Source organism: Callorhinus ursinus, unplaced genomic scaffold, assembly GCF_003265705.2.
Source record: "Callorhinus ursinus isolate GAN/ISIS: 27379988/994484 unplaced genomic scaffold, GSC_fseal_2.0 scaffold65, whole genome shotgun sequence".
NCBI lineage: Eukaryota > Metazoa > Chordata > Mammalia > Carnivora > Otariidae > Callorhinus > Callorhinus ursinus.
In genome coordinates, this window is record NW_027397127.1 from 1,040,058 (window position 1) to 1,059,652 (window position 19,595).

Genomic DNA, 19,595 nt, shown 5'->3' on the forward strand with positions numbered 1-19,595 from the left:
TTTAGGATATAGAAGAAAATGGGATCCAGTGCACAGAGGGAGAAGTTAACTTTGGAGAAGAACAGGGGTTCTTATTTTTCCAAGGCAAAGCAAGAGAAGTAAGCACAGAAGTGGTAAAGAAATGTCTAGAGGTAGAGGAGAGAGAAGCTACTAAAGATGACATCTTCCTTGTACATCTCCTTTGCTTCTGTTTTCTCGGTGCAGTGTGAAAGTAAAGTTACTGAAATTAGGAGATTTGAGAGTGGAATACAGAAGTTGGCACGGGTGGCAGAAGTGTGGAACATGTGTCTAAGGGTATAGGAAAGGGAGTTAACAGGTAAACTTGGCATGTAAAAGGATTACTGAGTGGCATTGAGGGCCCGGCTGAGGTTGGAGACTATCAAGGTGTGGTTTTGTTAGTTTTCTCCAGTAATGCTCAGCAATCAGAGTAGAAAACAGGACAGATCAGCCCAAAAGAGTGGAGGTAAAAGGTGGGGGCAGTGCAAGGGCAATGAGGAGTGCAGTGTGTATTGGGTGATGATGAGAAACGTCATGTCTGGCATAAGGGTCAGACTAGGAAGAAAATGAAGTGAAGCCAAGAGGGTGCCTGGGAAGTCTTGCTGAGGTTGAAGAGCAGGTACAAAAGAAGCAAGGTGCAGAGTAAGTGGGTACTGAATGCCATAATCTGAGCGTAGTATTTCTGAACTTAAAATTTTAGAAAGTGATGTATTTCAGGGGTGTCCACGGGCCTGAGGACGATGGAAAAATAAGAGGTCAAGGAATTATGAGGCTAGACTATTATTTGGCAATCATCATAATGAAGTCTCTAGAAAGTGGCAAGATTAAAAAAGGACAATAAGGACGAACCAGGTGCCAAAAATTTCAATGACGGTGTAGACAGCAGAGGCAAGAAAGAAATATTGAAATGTTGTAAGCATCAATAAAACATTACTTAAGTCAAAGTAGAAGAGACCGGTTCTAGTGCGTTGGAAGTTAAAAAAGAAGGGGGGGGGGGAACTAGTGGAGAGATTCACCCATAGTGTTAAGCCCTTCCATATGGAAGAGTAATAAGACTCATGAAGTGGGGAGAAGCAGAGGGTAAGAATTAATCCATCTCCACTTGAGGGATCTGTCAGGAAGCAGGAAAGCTTCTATAGGAGTCATCCAAGTAGGAAAATTCCAGATTTTGGTTATGGCAAGGAGGTGGAGGAAGTGTTCAGTGAAAAAGCCAAGGATCTTTCCTTTCCAGTACGTTACTGTCCAAAAAAACTTTCGGCAATGATGGAGGTAGTCTGTATCTGCACTGTCCAAGAGGTAGTCACTAGCCACTTGTGGTGGTTGAGTAGCTAAAATGTGGTCTGTGAGACTGAGGGACTGAATTTATAATTTTACTTAATTTCAGTTAGCTTCAATTTCAATAGCCGTATGTGGCTGGTGGCTGTCGTATCATGCAGTTCTAAAGGCTGTTCGACAGCTGTCAATACATTTATGCTTAGTTATTAATAGGTAATGACAAAAATAAGTTACCCCTCTAAGTGGATGTTTGTATTTAAAGGAGACAGTGACTGAGGTTAAAGCAGGAAATTCCTGAATGTAGAATTTCAAGTGCTGCGGAAAACCATGAAGACTACTAATTTGGGGGCCAAAAGCCCTTTCTAGTGCTTCTCGAATTCAATCACGTAAACCGGTCCTCTGTGAACAAAGTTAACGCTAATGAATAAGATTGACTTTATGAAATGCCAACTATATATACAATCTTGTAATAAACAAGTATCTTAGTAAACTGCAGATGGCACAGTCTTAAACACAGCTGAAAGGAGGAAGGATTAGATGAAGTAGAGATGCTGGGTACAGGGAGAAAAAAAAAAACATAATTAAGATTCCAGTTCATGTGCACCTTATTTGAACTCCTGCTTTTTTACTCTATCATTTGTGTGTAAAAATGTCAGAAATGACTGCCAAAGAGTTGTTGCGTGTGAGCATTAGATTAAATCTGCTAGTGATTGGCTAAATGATAGTGCAGCTTAACCTCTTGATGGGTTTCAATGTTACTCGTTTAAAATGGAGATTACAAGGCTGTTTTGCAGCCATGTTGTCAGTATATGAGGAGGGCCTAACATGTTTTGAAGAAAGCCACTGATGGATGGACCAATTGAAACACTCATTGAGCTGGTGATTGGAGGTTTCTGAGATTCAAGAATGTACAAGTTATAGATAAAATAACATAGGTATACTGGAACAGTGACAAATAAATAATAATAATAAACAAATATGCCTTTGTACAAAACTTAAAAAATTTTAAATGCTTAATATCCATGTGCTTCACAATAATCATATAGGATTAACATATTACATTAATACATAACATACTAATATATGTTATTTTATTACAATAATATATGTTATGAACTCCAACTTACAGTCAAGTTTTCCTAGTTTGCTCATGGCTATCCAGGCTGTTAGTGGTACCAATTTACTATTTCTTCCACTAGACCACACTAATCATTACCAGATGCGTTACTAAAATAATCTCAATACAAGCGCTATACATTCTTATTTTGTGAGGTATTTGACTGCTGTGAGAATTGGGTGGTAAGAGGTTCTTTGATGATAATGGCCAAATAGTCGGAAGCTTCTGGAGCCACTGTAACTTGGGACTTACTTGCCTGTAGGCTCAGAAAGTAGCCACCTCCTTCCATCTCAGGCCTTGAGCAATCGAATAAGAGTAGCTGAAGCTACTAATGTTGGTTTTGGACAATCTCTTTCTCAAATTTTGTTTTAATTTTTGTGTTTCTTTTGAGGAGAGAGAAATAACGTTCACTTGAAGGAAATAAATAAAATAACTGAGAATTCTTGCAGGCTTCAGATTATTATTCAGACTTAGGTATTCACCAGCTAAATGCAGAAATATTCCTAAATAATTAAATTCCAAATGGTAGTGATAATCCTGCAAATCTCCCATGATTTTAGAATTTATTTTCCAGAGGAGAAATCTACTACCTGTAAGCTGCTGGGGGTGAGATGCCCATGTTGCTTAAAACTTTAGTGGATCAGTCCAACATTATATCAGAGATGCTAGGTTTTTAAGATTTTACTTGTATTGTTAAGGAAATAAACATCTTTTCCCCAGGTAGCCTTGAAAGCACAAATAAATATTTTTTATTCCATTGTCGTAAATGAATCTACAAGAATACTTTGAGAGATGGAAGGGAAAAAATCCAATGTTACCAATAAAGTGAGAATATCTTCCTTGTGCTAGGTCTTGCTATGAAGACCATGTGAAATAATCTATATATGTAATGTTCCTGGCTCCATGCCTGGCATCCAGTAGGTTCACAAAAATGTCAGCTCTCACCTCTCCTCCCATGAATGCATAGGGCACCAAAGCCTGTCATGTTATTATTTGAAAATATCATCAGCCTCATCCATGACAGCTCTAGATATATAGATCCCTCAGGAAAGCATAGGAAGGGTTAGTAACCTTCTCTAGATTATGCAGATAGAAAAACACTACCAGTGTTGGCTTAAGCACCCCAAATCCTACCTTGACATTGCAATCACAAGCCTTATCCACCTTCGGAATTTCAGGACTTACCTTGGGCTTGTTGCTGTAGATGATAATAGCTAGTAGGAAAGAAATTGCATGGATGAAATAAATAAATATTTTATTTCCTCCCCAGGAGGATTAGAAGAACATATTTAAGGAATAACAAATTTAATTAAATATTCTACAACCCACCTTCCCAAAATATAGAAAAAAACTATTTAATTCCCCCTACCCATGGCAGGGGTGAGGTGTGTGGGGGGAAGGGGGAGATAACTCTCAAAGATCAAGGTATCAGTGTGCAAAGAAATTATACTCTTCCTAAAGGATGATATTCAGGGTGACTTAAATACTGCAAAAAAAAAAAACAACCCCAAAAAACAAAAAACAATGATCATTGTTTAAGAACTCTCCCCCCCCACTCCCCCGCATGGGGCATGTCAGTTGGCCCTTTTCATTGTGTCTACACATAGTGGTCAACTACAGTAACACCTTGTTTCTCCCGTGTTCATGTTTTGATTGTCAGAATGGCTGATAAGTGGATAAACTTCTTAATTAAAATTTAAACTCTAGAACCCAGATGTCCTTTTGCACCACTGTGTGTGAGGTCACGAATGCCTGCAAACTAGGGAGCTCAGTGGTTACTCACTGCGCAGCATCTTCCTCAACCCCAATCATTTTAGCTAAGTGCTATTCCACCTAGGGCGAGGATCCCTCTGTTAGCCTGCCTAAAAGGTATGTGGTGAGGGGCATATGCACTTAGTGGCTCAGCAGCCAGAGGTTTCCTTGGATGGGGCTTGTGATGGTAAATATTAATGAAGAAGCTGCGCTGTACTGGCAATGATTCTCGACCAAATTAGATATTCTCTAAGTGCCAAATGTCGCCCGCTGAATCTGAGTGGAGGAGTGCTGTCGCTTAAAATAAAGGGGTCTTGAACACAATACAAAATGTTGGTCACCTCAGGTCGCATACTACCCAATAGGAAGCAAAAGGCAAAGGGCACGGCGCAAAAAAAAGAAACAGACACACAGACACGTTTTGCAATGACGAACTTTATGTGGCTTCAGGAACGGCAACCTGTTCTTATGCTTAGCAATTCCGAGGTACACTGTTAAGACTGCTTGTCAGGTTAAACTGAGTTAAGGAACCGGAGTAAGGCAGCACTGGGGACTTTTCCGCAATCCTCTTCAAAATATAGTGACTTAGGTAAACTAATAAAAAAGGCTCGCTGAATGCCCTTATACTCTCCTCTTAAACTTACGTGACCATCAGCAGCGCTGTTCAAATTCAGCCCACAGCTGTTAGACCCAGACACAGATCCGCAGTATTCATCTCCCCAGAGTTACCGGTGTTCACTTAGACCCTCCAAAAATTGGGGCCGGTTTTCAGTGAGAACGTAATAGAAGATCCTTCGCCCCACTCTGCTCCCACTGTCCCAAGCCTTGTGCCCCCCTCCCACCTTCCTGAAATCGTATTTCTTAAAAACGTAGCCTGTATCCCCAATTCAGTGCACCTTCCGCAGCCAGAACCTCTGCCCAGAGACACCCACGTTCACTCTCCCCCCACCCCGCCCTCCACTTCTTGAGACCCCACGCCCGCCTCCTGTTTCTCTCTCAGCAATCCGGGTGCTGGATTCTCGAGACCACCGCCCCCCCCCCCCCCGCATCCGCCCAGCGCCTTCATCTCAAGTCCCCGCTTCCCAACCTCCTTTGAGGTTTCAGTGCCCCTCTCGTGGAACTAAGACCCCCTCTCCTCCCAGAGACCCCAGCCTCTCCGTGAGCTGCGCTTTCAGAGTCCCTCCCTACCCCCCACCCCCACCCCCCCACCTCCCCACCTCCCGCTCGGGCCAGCGCAGTTGTGCAAGCTGCAACCATCCGGGACCTGTCCCCGCTCCCCACCCCATCCCCCGCCTCAGCCGTTAGGGTCTCGGCTAGCAATGCCGCCCGGGGCTCCAACTTACCACAAGCGTCCGGGAGGAAGACAAGGCAACGGTCGCCGCGGCGGCAGCTAGACGAGAAACGGACTCGGCTGCAATCGCCCAGCGGAGCCCGCGGCAGTCAGTGCGCTGCGCTGCGCTGCGCGCCGCAATCTCGCGCCTCGGCGGAGGGAGGGACGGAGGGAGCTCGGTGCGATAGTAAGCACCGGCGAGTCGACCTCCTCTGGGCGACCGTGCGCCCCCGGACAGGTTTGGCTGGTCTTGCTCCACTATCTTACTCTAGCTTAGTAACTGACCACCTCCAGCATCTCTGCACTATTCGCGTCTTCTTTCTTCTTCGATGGCCCCTAACTAACTACACTACTCTAAACGGACGAAGGCCATCACGCGAGCGCCACGACGATCTCGACGACTCCGACGACAACGGTGTGCAAGAAGGAAGAAAAGTTCATATGCAATCGCAGGTAAGGGGCGGCAGGCTGATGGAGTAGCCAAGGTTCTCAATCTAGCTGCTCCAAAGGCAGGATCGGAAAGATCGGTGCGCCCGAGGATGTGAGCTTCCTCGGCGAGCACCAGAGCGCCTACCCCGCGCTGGCGATGCTGCACCGCTCTCTTGGGCCAAAACCGGAGGAGGGGTGGAGCCAAGGGCGACCAATCAGCGCTCAGCGTTACACTGCCCCCGGCCTGTTTGGGCCGTCTCTTAGTGCATCTGGAACCTGCTGGCAGGGGGCGCGAGACCCCATGGTGGTGGTGGTGGCGGTGGTGATTAACTTGATTTATGAAGCCTGGAGACTGGGGGAAACCAGGGTCAATCATGGGGGGGGGACTGTCTCAAGAATGCACCCTTAAAGATTGAAGAAAACACCTCTTCCCAGACAGACAGACAGACAGACACACACACACACAGATGCACACACCTTAACATACTTGGCTCTCAGAAGTTCCACCAAGCTTTGAAACTCCCTCTGAGGTTCCCGGCTTTTCCCCAACAGGAGCAACTGAGGCATTCACAAGGTCAAACATATTTAGTGAGCAAAGGCCGAGGCTCTCAGGCCCTCTTCCCCCCTTGTCCCTAACCCCAAACGCAGAGAAGGGAGAAAGGAAGACTCTTGGCCTTCATGTCCCAAGAAGGCACCGCTTAGTTTCCTTCTTGACCCCACAGCCCCCTCTAAGGGCTTAGAAAGACACCCCGAGGGCAGCTCCTTTGGGTTTCTGAGGTGGGGCTGCACCTATTTCTCTGGTCCAGAGCCTGAGGCCCACAGTTAGTTGGTTGCCCAGCCACTGTGAGGGCTGCCTTGGCATGGTCAAGACATCAGGGTAAGGGGCCAACCACAAAAGCTCCCTTTTGGCAACTAACGGGATGCCGAGCTGCAGCCCGGCAAGCAGAGCCCTTCTCCACTGGCTCCCAGGCGCCGCCGGGCAGGTGCCTGCGGTGTCCTGGCTGCCCCGCAGAGAAGGGGGGTGGTCGGAGCCACCTTGGCCAAGACGCCTAGGAGGCACCAAGACCAAACTTAGAAATGGGGAAGATCCCACCGAGAAGGGGGCAAAGCAGATTCCTTCTAAGAAGAAATGGGAGGGTGGGGGGGGGGGTGTCTTGGCCGAGGCTCCGTGGCGATGTACCGAGGGCCGCGGAAGAAGTGGGGACTGGCTCCCTGCCGGTCCCAGGTAGCTGCACCAAAGAAAGAGATCGAGACTACGGTTTGGCTACTTGGGACCCGACCGCAGAGCGCCGATTATATGGAACGGACTACATGGGAGGCCATACGGCAGCTAGGAGCCTCGAACCCCAGGGAGCGCAGAGGGAAGGACGCGGCTGGCCGCTCTGGGGACCGTCCACCTCAGGAGCACCAAAAGTTACGGTTGGGGAAGGAGGTGGGAGCAATGGTCAGAGTTGGGTCCTTTCCTTATTCCGAGTCACTTCTTTCTGTGCCTTGGTTTCCCAATTTGTAAAAGGAACTTACTGGTCTATTTCAATAGCGGCTTTTGGGAATCCTAGGATTCCCTCCATCCCCACCGAATTCAGACACTTTCGCAGGGTTCTGATTTTAATTTGGCAGTGAACATACTGTCCACACCCAAGTTCTGTTTCGCAAAGCAAAAACCCATCGCAGTTTTCTTGAAGCATCTGTTGAATGCTACTCTATGATGCCGCGCAGGTGGCGGCGAGAGCGCTGCCAAGTCCACGGACTGCACAGCATTCGCATCTTTAGAAATGCTTTGTTAGCGAACAGTAATTTATACATATCAAAGAGAAAACGTATGTCTTCTTTTTAAATAATTAAGCACTCATCTTTAAAAATTCCCCAAGTGTCTTCTTTCTCTATGCCCGTGAGCACAGAATGCTTCGTTCTGGCTTTTCTGGCGGGACTTACTTATTTTGTTGGAAGCTGAGACATTAGTTTTACTCTTAAAAGTGTAAATATAAATCCCTAGGATACATTCGCCCAGGCAAAAGGGACTCGGCTGAGCCGAGAGCCTGAGATAGCATCCACCGAAGGCGGGGACCTCTTCGAGCTCACCAGCTCGCTGGGGAGCTGGCTTAGAGCCGCTGACCACAATAACAACAATGACGAGGATGAGTGTGATCATAATCATAGTCATAATAATTATTACGATTATTACTACCACTTTTACATATCTCGCTCTTTAGGCTGTTCTCTCCTTCTGCTCGAGAAAGGCAAAAGTACCGAGAAGGACCCAGGGTGAAGCCCACTCAGGGATGGGGAAGGTTCCCGGTGCATCACGGAGTTAGCTAACCAGGCGGCGGGCTGAAGCGCGCCTGGGCTTCCGAATTCGAGTACACACGGGCAGGCAAATTTTGCCTTTGAGCGGCGCCCGCCGAGTGGCCTGGAGCCGGAAAGGCTGAGCCCGAGCCGGGGACGATGCCGGGCTCGGGGCGCCGGGTTCAGCCAGAAGCGCCAGCTCCACTTTCCCCGCACAGGCGGCGCATACCGCCTCTTTGGGTTCTCCAGGTGGCGGCCTGGCCCAGCGCTAGCGGATCCGATGGGTTTTGGTGGTTTTGGCAACACTAGCTCGGAGAGTGTAGTGCAAGGAGTAATTTAGGGCGCACTTTAAGATCGGGAAAGCAAACTCAAAACAAGTACATGCCGGCGCGCTCAGCGGTCGCCAGAGAGGTTTTCTCGAACTCCTGCCTAAACTGGGGAATCAGCTGAGGATTTTCCCGGCTTTCCCTTCCCTTCCTTATGTCTATGGAAGTTGTCCCTGGAAACAGAGGAGTTATATACTGTGAAATCCTCGGCTTTGAGGCAATTCCCCAGCGGTCCCCGGAACAGTTTCCAAAAACTTGCCGCGTTTTCTAAGGATATAGACATGCTTTTGCAACTTTCACACCAGGGGGATTCCCCTCACCTCAAATATGTTCCTTCCCCAAACTCCAGATTTAAAAGTTCAGGAAGGATTTAAAGAAGATTGTTACTAAGTAGATAAAAGTTCCTCGTCATTTAAGACTTTGGGAACGTTCTCATAAACAATAGTAGCTCACTGGAAAAATCTACTTCTTTACTCATTACTATTTCTCCTCTTGACCAGAGAACACTATTGTAACAAACCTAGAACATGATAGATTAATATACTATGATTGATTTGTTAATAAGTGACCAGGGTCTTGAAAAATATTCCAAGGAAGATATTTTTGCAGAGCAAAAGAAGCTACACAAAAAAATTCTACCTGGAAATTTTTACCATAGGACATAAATGCAAGGCATTTTGATATTCCTTCCACCCATATTTTTTTTTTTTTAGGTCTAAAGGAAATCCTGATAGAGAGGTTTTTTTTGTAATTTTACAATTGTATCAGATAATATTTTCAGCATTTCATATTTTTGCTTAACCAGAAAAACCCAGGATCATACCCATAATGTCCATCATTGAGGCATGATATAGGAAGAGATAAACTTTCATATTATTTTACACAGCAAATTTCTCCTTTACTGTTCCTCAAGCAGGGTCATTGAATAGGAAAAAAATCGTAGATAGAGATGGCTCATTATACACAAAATCTTTTCAAAGCTGGTTAGGATTATTTTTAATGCAAACCAGAGCAGCTGAACTCTATGTGCTGTGTAGGAAGGCAGGGGGCAGTCTCTGATCATGTCAGTCTCTCTGAGTACAACTTGTTTTTGGAAAGATCCCTGTTTTAGCGAAAAACAACAAGCAACTCTGGTCCTCTGATACTCTCATCCCTGGTTGGGGGAAAAAAACCTGAAAACCTTTGGGGAAGATTTGGAAGTTCCCGTCGACATATTTTTGCCACTTCTCAGAATTAAAAGGTATATCAAGATTAAGAATCCGTGCTTATCATTATTTTTTTTAAACAAATGTTACTGAATTAACGTAATTGTATCTGACATTCTTGTAGTTGTGACTTCTGGTAATCAAGTATATATTTTTAAAAAACCAATAATATACATGTCAGTTTGAGTAGGGAGGGTATGGATTCTAAAAGCCTCACCAAGGAGAAGAAAGAGCAACAAGCTACTTAGATGTCCGTTCTTTAGAGAAACATGGGTTGTCATGGAGCACATTCATGCTATGATGAATGCATTTTATATTATGGACATGTATTTCACTCTTCCAGGACAGAATGAAAAGGTTGACAATTAAGGCCTTTTGCTTAAATTAAACTAAGATTGAAAGGCCAGGGCAACAGTGGTTTTTCTTTCATTCCTAGCCCTGAACTAGCAGTTTGTTGCCTCTGCCTCTTATTCTCACTCTTTCAGGCCATTCTGATCTCTGTTGCGCATTCCTGTAGTAATTAGGACTTTTACTATGCATGAGAATATTTGCTTGTTTGAGAGTTGTCTCTGAAGTTCATGAGTGCGGCTTTCAGGGTCTGTAAATCAACATTATTACATTATTTCAAATGAAGTATGTCATCGTGCATTGCTAGCTATTTTCTTCTTTTCTTTTTGTAAGAACCATCTCCTCAATCAAATTATAAGTATCTCAGGGAAAGGGGTTTAGTCATATTCTTTTCTTCATCGACTTTGTTCCTGTTTATCCTAATACTGGGCACAAAGAATATAAAGTAACAATGATAACTATTAATTGTTGACACAAAAGCGGTTAGGACAAAAGGTCAAGAAGGGCAGGGCTGGTAAAACATGAATTTTTCAAGGACCTGAATATAAATATAAATATAGAAAGTGTTTTACTAAATTGGCCCATCATGCAAATAGATCATGACAATTTGAACGGACCAAAGTAAAACTTAATAGGAAAAAATGTGAGATGCTGAACTTTGGGTACCAAATTTCCGTGCACAAATTTTGGTCATGGTGGATTTTAGTTGGCATTTGGATCAACAAGTCCTCACTGCGATATGATTGCCAGAAAACCTAATTTTATCTTGGGCTTTTGCAACTTTCACGGAAAGAGGATACAATTGGGCTGTGTTTGGTGCTTCCAGGCACAGTATTTAAAGAATGAAATCAGTTGATTGGAGTTCATACACAAGAATACTTGTGTCAGAAGGGGGTTTGAATCATGTTACGTGACAAACTTTGGGTTTGTACCCTCTGGAACAAAACTTTTGGGATACGTGCTAGCTGACTTCAAATATTTGAGAGATTTTCTTATGGAAAAGGGATTTGCTTTGCTTCCCAAGGTTAGCATTCCTGTCTTCTTTGTGTTTGTTCTCTCGGGGCCTGGCACATTGTCTGACACAAACTAGGCATTCTGTAAATATTTGCAAAAAAGGAAACTCTGACGCAAGAGAATACACCTGGGAATTAGTGGAGGACGCTACAGATTCTGGCTCTGTAGGAGAACTTTACAACAGTCAGAACTGGTCAAGGGTGAAACAATCTCTTTCTGAAGGCATTGAGTTCTCCAGTATTGGGATGTTCAACCCTATAGAGGTTAATCACTTAGTGGGGTTGTTACAAAGAAGAGTACTATGAGAGGAAAGGGGGGAAACAGGTAGCTAATGAATGATATTTCAAGCTCTTTCCAATCCTAAATCTTGCAGAGTCCATAAATGCAGTCTCAAGCTAGTTTTAGAGGATAAAAAAGAACGTTGAAGTTTTTGAAAAACAGACTGAGGAAGTTATACACTGCGGACTTGCCATAGATTCAGCTTTGCCGCAGGAAAGAAGCAGCTTTTCACCAAGACCACAAGACGGTTTTGTTGATCCTGGTGCGCTTGCTAGCTACTGACTTCCATGGAAAATAAGCTTCAGGAAGCTTATTATCATGAAAACAACAGTATTATGTTGGGATACCTTTATAATTCTAGAATACTATGAAAATGATCGAATTAAAAATATCAGGGTATGATTAAAAGATGTAAATTAAATCGAAGGTTACTATGGGAATTTCACGAACACAAATTGAATGTTAGCTTTAACAAAAGGAGAATTTGTTCTTTATTAACCAGCATAATATGTGTGCATGGACTTCAATATTCTTCAGTAACATCTTTGCCTGAGACTCTTGAGATTTGCCGAAAGAAAATTTTCACTAAGAACTGGCATAGAGAACAAATTGAAGCACAACTGGAAATAATGCTTTGGCAGCTTTGTTTATTTGTTTCCCTACTAATCATTTTATGTGACTGTACAAATTGGCAAGAATTTCGGGCTAACAACTATACCAAAGAAGCCTTTGAACTAAATCCTGATTATACAATCATTTTATGTCGGAAGTGATATAATTCATCAAGATATGACAAATGGGAGTGAAGGATAAGTTATAGAACATGCACAGATCAAGCTTGGAATCTAGAGTTAAGGAATTTCAAAAATACGTACCTTATCATGCAGTCTTTGTATAACTGAGTGACCTGCTTTTGTTTATTTGACTCTATTCCTTTATTCTTGTCCCAAGAGTTATTATTCATTATTAGTTCAGTGCTGCCAGATTTTTTAAAGATTGAATTTAAATTAACAATCCAAAATATCTCCTGGACCTCAATAAATCATATCATCACATAAAGCTGTGTTACAAGTGAGGCCATTTGTTCAGTATGATGTAAAGTTAAGCTTAGTTCAGAGAGTTGTTGTTTCTTAGTTTCCCGAAGGCTGCAATGAACTCAACACATTGCACACGAAATAGACATATACCGTAACTCCAATAGACGTATGAGCCAAGCACACATCTAAAAGGCGAGAAAGAGCTCTTTAAACTAGAATTTGCAATTCAAAAGGGGAAAAATGCTTGAGTTTAAAATCCCCTTTGAATGTTATCAACTGTTGTTTTGCAGATGGGATAACAAAGATAAAAAGGAATTTATTTATCAGTAATGCTCAAAATATGTCACTTTTTCCTCCCCAAAGATCTTCTACTGAAAACTTTCAGTATTTTTGAAAAAAGATAAATTTCTCCTCTTTGTGTATACTCCTTAAACAGTAATATGAACAATGGTCTATATTTCACTGTAAGATGCTACCTACCTACCTAACAGAAAAAAATCTTGTACATAAAATTTTAAACAATAATCAATTTCACTACAGAACTCATACAGCTATATTATTTTCTTAGCTTGATATCCATACCCTTCCCAGTAAGCAACATAATCTACTAAGTTTAACTAATTCACTTGGATAACATGGCTTATAAGCTCCGTACCCCCTGTTCTAATTCATCTGTGGTATCAAATATGTCATAGGGGTTTTGGCAAACCCTTAACATCTGCCATCTCCTAAAAATAACATATGTTGGAAACCATCAGATTTAGTGTAGCAGAACCAAACACACGATCACTACCACCACTACTGCCACCACCACCAATCTCATCATCTTTTCTATCATCATCATTGGGAAGCTGGCCAACAAGCATTACTTAGTTGATTAATAAGCACCAATCATTTGCTTTGTTAATGGTTACTTTCTTCTCTTTATCAGACTTTGCTTCTCTCTCTTCTCATCATGACATGTTTACATAGACTTAAGACCTGCGTCATACCCTTATCCAAGTGACACCTCCTTCTCTCAAAATATCTTGTCAGTTTATCAACTTCTGATAGATTAATGGAAGTAGAGCAGACTGAAGGATATTTTCCTACCTCTCCTACTATGAATAACGTGTTAACCATGCCCTTTTAATAAAATATCTGAACCGGGCTGCATTGGTAAATATAAAGAAGTCTCTGCCACAGATTGTAATATTATGCCAAAGAAATGAAGATTTTCCTTACTCCTTACCAACAAACTTGGAGGACTAAGTCTCTACACATTTCCAAGGCTAGAACCACACAAGTTCACTCAAGACGACACATCGAAAGCAAGTAATAGCAAATGTCCTGTCTTTCAAGACTAAAAAAAAAAAAACCTTAAATATTTTCTTACCACCAAAAAATTTTATATACTTTTTTTTATTTATGGACGAGTATAGAAATCCTTTATTCTCCCAAAGTGGAGTTTAACTTGAAGCAAAAACCTAGACAGAATGATTAGATGCCTATTGTCCTGTAATGAGAGTCGAGAGTAGATCTGCCAGAGTCAAAATTTATTTTCTGGCCTTTTGATTTTTGAAGTGATATCATTTTACTCTTTGTGTGTCTTCTGGTCATTAGTAGAACAATGATAGTAAAAATCCTTTCTTAGGTGATCTTTTAGTGGAGAGTAATGAATGCTTACACTGCTGGTAGAAAACTAGGGGAAGATTTGCGAGACAATTAAACTTCGTTAGCTTTCCATTTGGCCAGTAATCTTCATCTGCTAAGATATAATACAAAAATCAACCTTTATCTTTTAAAGCGGTATACACAATAACTAAGAATAGCTGCTAAATTAAGAACTAGATGGTTTAGTCTGTCATTGTTAAATTTGTCTGTGCATTTCTGACTTGATGATGACCTCAATCTTTCTGTCAGGGCAACTTGGCTGAAGTTTAAAAGACACAAGGAAAAAAGCTAAAGATGTAGAGAAGAACTGATCATCATACTATTTCAAGCCAAGTGACACAGTGGGAAGGAGCATCTCTATTGTCTGGTTTGATTACAAAGTATTGTGGCTAGATTCTATCTATCAGTAGTCCTGGCTTGTTGAGAGTTTTTTTTTTTTTTTTAAGTTTGTGATCAAGTAATATGGCATTAAAAAAATCCCAACAGAGTCATTTGCAATTTCACCCTTCAGAGAAAAAAAACAATCTCAATAGAACATACACAACTAAAAAGGTGATCTCAAACACTAGACAGTTATTTCAATGATGTTATAGTTATTCACATCTCTTTTGATATTGCCTTAAGAATCTATGCAAATTTTTTTTTTAATTTGGGGAAATATCATGAAGTCCTTAACAGCTATGTCTGATGATTAATGTTTTATGATCCTAATATTTTGTCAAATCAAGTGAAAGCACAAACACACTGGTGGAACCAAAAAAAAGGTGTCCTACTTATGTAATTTATTGAGTGACAGTTTCTCTCAGAGTAGGCAAGAGTTCTGCCATTCGTTCTAACTTCCATATGTCTGCTTCAGTAGAAACCCAAAGATGTAATTTTTCCTAGGGGTTAAAGATGACATTTAGGGCAATATTTCAAAATTGAAGATAAATAATATTTTCACAGAAACACGTATCACTAATCTGGCTATTAATGGTATTAGTATAATAAAACTGGAACAAATGTATCTCCTCACCCCCCCTTCCAAAAGAATAGATGGATTAATAATATAAATTAGAACTGCTGAGCCCTACTCAGCATTCACTCACATGCTGTGTAATCTGAAATATTTATAACTTCACAGTGTAACCATGGCTAGAAATCCTTTAAATTTGAGGGTTTAAAAAATTATGTTGTTGCATATGGTTTGCAAATGTGTGGAAGAACCAATAGTATGTATATAATCTCTCATAAAGCTAATTAATAAACTTAATTAAGAAAGCTTTACTTTAGGAAAAAATGAGCACTAGGTGATTTAATGACCAAATCCAAAATTAATACACAAACTGACCTACAATTTTAATCTTCACTATGCTGGTTGTCTATTGGTTGTGTTTAGAATGGAAAAGAGGTTTAAAGTACAATATTGGATTTATTAAGGAGGCATTTTCTCTGAGAAAGCCACCTCTGTGTTATTGCAGATAGTGTGCCACAATTCAATCATCCCTGCTTTTAAATTTTAAGAGCTTGACTTCTTACTTGGTTGCAAAATCTGAGTTCTGACTTGCTTATCCAAGGAAGCTAAAATATACACCATGTGGCACAAAAAACTATTACAGAGAGACAGTTTGATCAGGTACCAGATAAAAATGCAAATCAAAGTAGACCTAGCCTTATTATAGATGAAATGCAATATCTTACTTTTTTTTGAAGACTCATGAACTTCAGAAGTTGTTAAAGTGAAAAATGCTCAATTATTGAAAAACTTTTCCTGTTTTTTTTTTGTTCTGACAGTTGTACTAATGACTGCTGGCATAGACCTTGGCTTTACTGGCTTCATAATGTTTCCTACTACACTGGGAAGTGGATTGTGGAATATTTCATAAATGCAATAATTCTTAGTAATAGAAGACCTTGCTGGAGTCTTATCATTTGAACAGTGAAAGTTTTATGATCCTTTGGTTTGTTTTTGAAGATAATTTTCAAGTTAGGGCTGTTAGTCTTGACAGCATTCTCCAGAGCAGAATCTATTAATTGATAGAAGTGATTTGTTTGCTCCTCATTTATAGCTCATTATACAGTTACATGTCCCTTTGTCTTTTCAAGTCAACACTTCACAAAAAGCAGCAGTGATGTTTCATTTGTGTTCCATTCACTAGTGCATGAAAAGTACAATTAATTTTGCAAATTTAACATTGGAAGTTATTGAAAAATAAAAGTATTTTTAAGACATTGCAATCAACCCAGATGAGAACCTAACCCTACATTAACATTATATTTCCGTACAAAGAGGCTAATAAAGTCTGTGTACAGTGCTCCTAAAAGGCCATTCTCAGAAGAATCAGACATTCTTTAAGGTTTGGGTTTTTTTGCCTTAATGTGAGCAACACCTATAAGATTTAGTGAAAATTCTCAACTATAGAATATTCACCAGAAAATAATTACAGAAAAAAACCATATGGCAGTTTTCCCAACCAAAAGCTCTAAAGACTTGATATTCCTGATAACCCAAGATAAACTCTTCACCCAATAACCAGGGCAGAAGTCAAAGCTGACCACATTTGATGGTGAATCAGTTGGATGTTAAACATAAGAAACTTCCGATGTAGCACGCTGGTAATTTAAGGGAAGACAAGGGTACATTTCTATGGCCATATAGATAGTGCCAATCACATTTAAACATCTCTAAGGAGGGGTGGCAAAACTCCAATATCTTTGCTATATTTTCAAGTTAGAAAATGTGTGACTGTTCGCATAGTCTTAATTTGAGATTGATTTCAAGAAGTGGAAATTCCAGGTTGAATTTGAAGTGGTTTCTGTTGATGCGGTGTTCCAATTATCATTCCATTCACTGCTCCCTTTCTTAAGCTTCATGGCCTCTTTGCTTCTGCATTGTCCTTTGAGGATGATTTATGCATTTTCTGTCTTTTTTTCCCCCCTAGCTCCAGATTTAAACTTAGCAAGAAGAAGGTAAGTAATAAGAGCTCTGGAGACCACCTGGGGCAATGTTAATTTGTTCTTAGTTAATAAAAGTTTGACTCACTCTTTTCTTCTATTTCTCCTCTCCTTTGCACTTCTCTTGCCCTCCAAAAGATGACAGGGAAGGAAACTGAAGCAGCTGGCCTTTCTACTTTATACAATTTGGAAGATACTCACAATTAGGTCTAAATCATTTATAATTAATCAAGATTTTACTTAGGAAAAAATGCCTACATATAAAATGTCTTTAATGTGCTTGAAAAGTTTGTTGAAATCGTCCTTATCTTGAAACTCATAAAATGTAGCTGACAATTTTAATTCCTTTTGAAAGCAGTGCTCCCTTATTTTTCCCTTGGGGGATATTCAAATGGGATTTTTCTTCTATTACTCTCCAACATGGTTTCTAAAATTTTTATTTACAGCCTTATTGAGATACAATTCACAAACAATAAAATTCACCCCCTTTAAGGTATATGATCCAGTGGTTTTTAAAAAACATATTCAGTTTTGAAACCATCCCCATTATCTAATTTTTGTTTCTGAACTTCAAAATGTCATTTACATGTGACATGAATTTTGGAAGCTTTCATAAAGATAGTAGTTTATTTTAGTAATTATTTCTTCTTTGCTATTCTGATAGTCACCTTAGAACATTGAGCTATTATTAGCAACATCATATTGCCTAAATTATAGAGTGGTCTATTAAATCTGGAGAGACACTTTGGACTTCTAGGATAGTACAATCTTTAAGAATATTCAATATTGCAGGAGTTGTTCTTTTTTAAAATATCTGATTAAGTTTTTATTTAAATTCCGGTGAGTGAACATGCAGCATAATATTAGTTTCAGGTAAAGAATTTAGTGATTCAACGATTCCATCCATCGCCCAGTGCTCATCACGACAAGTGCACTCCTTAATCCCCATCACTGATTTAACCTATCCCTTACCCATCTCCCCTCTGGTAACCATCTATGTGTTTTCTGTAGTTAAGAGTCTGTTTCTTGGTTTGCCTTTCTTTTTTCCCTTCATGTTTGTTTGTTTTGTTTCTTAAATGCCACATATGAGTGAAATCACAAATGTGGTATTTGTCTTTGACTTTTTTTGCTTAGCATAATACCCTCTAGCTCCATTCATGTTGTTGCAAATGGCAAGATTTCATTCTTTTTCATGGCTGAGTAATATTCCATTGCAAAACACACATGCATACACATACACACATAAACACAGATGTATACATGCAGGACTTGTCCTTTAGTGCATAGGAATATAGTGTGTATCAGGTAATGAACAGGAATTTGGAGCACTCGACAGCCCTAATGCTTTATCAATTACAGTATGTGATGAACTGTTGCTTTAATCAATAATTTGCATCTAGTCCCACTTGAGATTTGTCATCTCTGTCTGTTTCCTCTGGAATGACACTGAACTAATTTCATCGATACCAACTTGATAGACTGAATAGAAGCAGTAGACATAGGCTGTCAATCTTTAACAAGTATCACAGATTTGTAGGGCTGTTGAGAAGATGGTTCAAAGATGCAGTTAATCATTATTCCTTTCATAATAGTAGGTGCTGTGAGCTGTGATAGTTTGGTCACTGCTAAGTGTGACACAGAATTCAAAAGTCTTTTTCTTAGTTTACACCAGGAAACATTCTATCAAGAGAAGAATATTGGCAGATACATATGGATGTGTTACTAAGACATTATATTAGTGGATAGGTATTTATATATGGGTAAATGTGAGAATACTTCAGATATGGGACCAGTGTAGTCAGGAAAAATGCAATCATAATGAAACAGTGGAAAATGTACTAAATAAGCAACAACACTAAACTAATCTGTGTGACTGATAAAATAACAGTGAAGTCATAATAATAACTGTAGTAATTCAACATTATGGGCCAGGTATTTTTGCATGCATTGTAACATTTAGACAGCACATGCCCTACAAGGTAAGCATTAGTATCCTTCTTTAAGTGATGAGAAAACCAAAAATTAAAGTTTGTGACTTGGGCGCCTGGGTGACTCAGTCGGTTAAGGGTCTACCTTCGGCTCAGGTCATGATCTCAGGGTCCTGGGATGGAGCCCCATGTCAGGCTCCCTGTTTAGTGGGGAGCCTTCTTCTCCCTCTCCTCCCCGCCTGTGCTCTCTCTCACTATCTCTGTCTCTCTATTTATTAAAATAAATAAATAAAATCTTTAAAAAAATAAGGCTTATGACTTGACTAAGGTCACCCAGGAAGTACATTGTAGAATCAGGATTATAAATGCAGGTCTATTTTATTCCAGGATCAGGGTTCTTAGACACTTTTATTTATTTTATTTTATTTTTAAACAAAATTCACATTTTATTAGGTTGAAATAAACTATACAAAATTGATTTTCTTCACCAAAAATAACAGCAATATTTTCTGTATTATTCTTAGATAAACCACAAAACACTTATTTTTGTAGGTTTTCCATGTTTTGTTTATAAATCAAGACGAGGCAGTAGATATAGTCATGGAAAAAGACAGAGGAAAACAGACAAATCAGTTGTCAGTATCCATGGCCTCTGATCCTGTCTTGACCATGAACAGAGGTATTCAAC

The 19,595-nt window shown here is 40.4% G+C and overlaps 1 protein-coding gene across 1 annotated transcript in view; it reads right to left on the minus strand.

The window, feature by feature from the left end:
- Positions 1–5,620, minus strand: part of HTR2C (5-hydroxytryptamine receptor 2C) — a 272,709-nt gene extending 267,089 nt beyond the window's left edge. Inside the window, exon 1 of the mRNA XM_025853674.2 lies at positions 5,485–5,620. The gene's annotated coding sequence lies outside the window, so the exon portion shown is untranslated. The remainder of the gene's footprint in view (positions 1–5,484) is intronic.
- Positions 5,621–19,595: the final 13,975 nt, after the last annotated feature.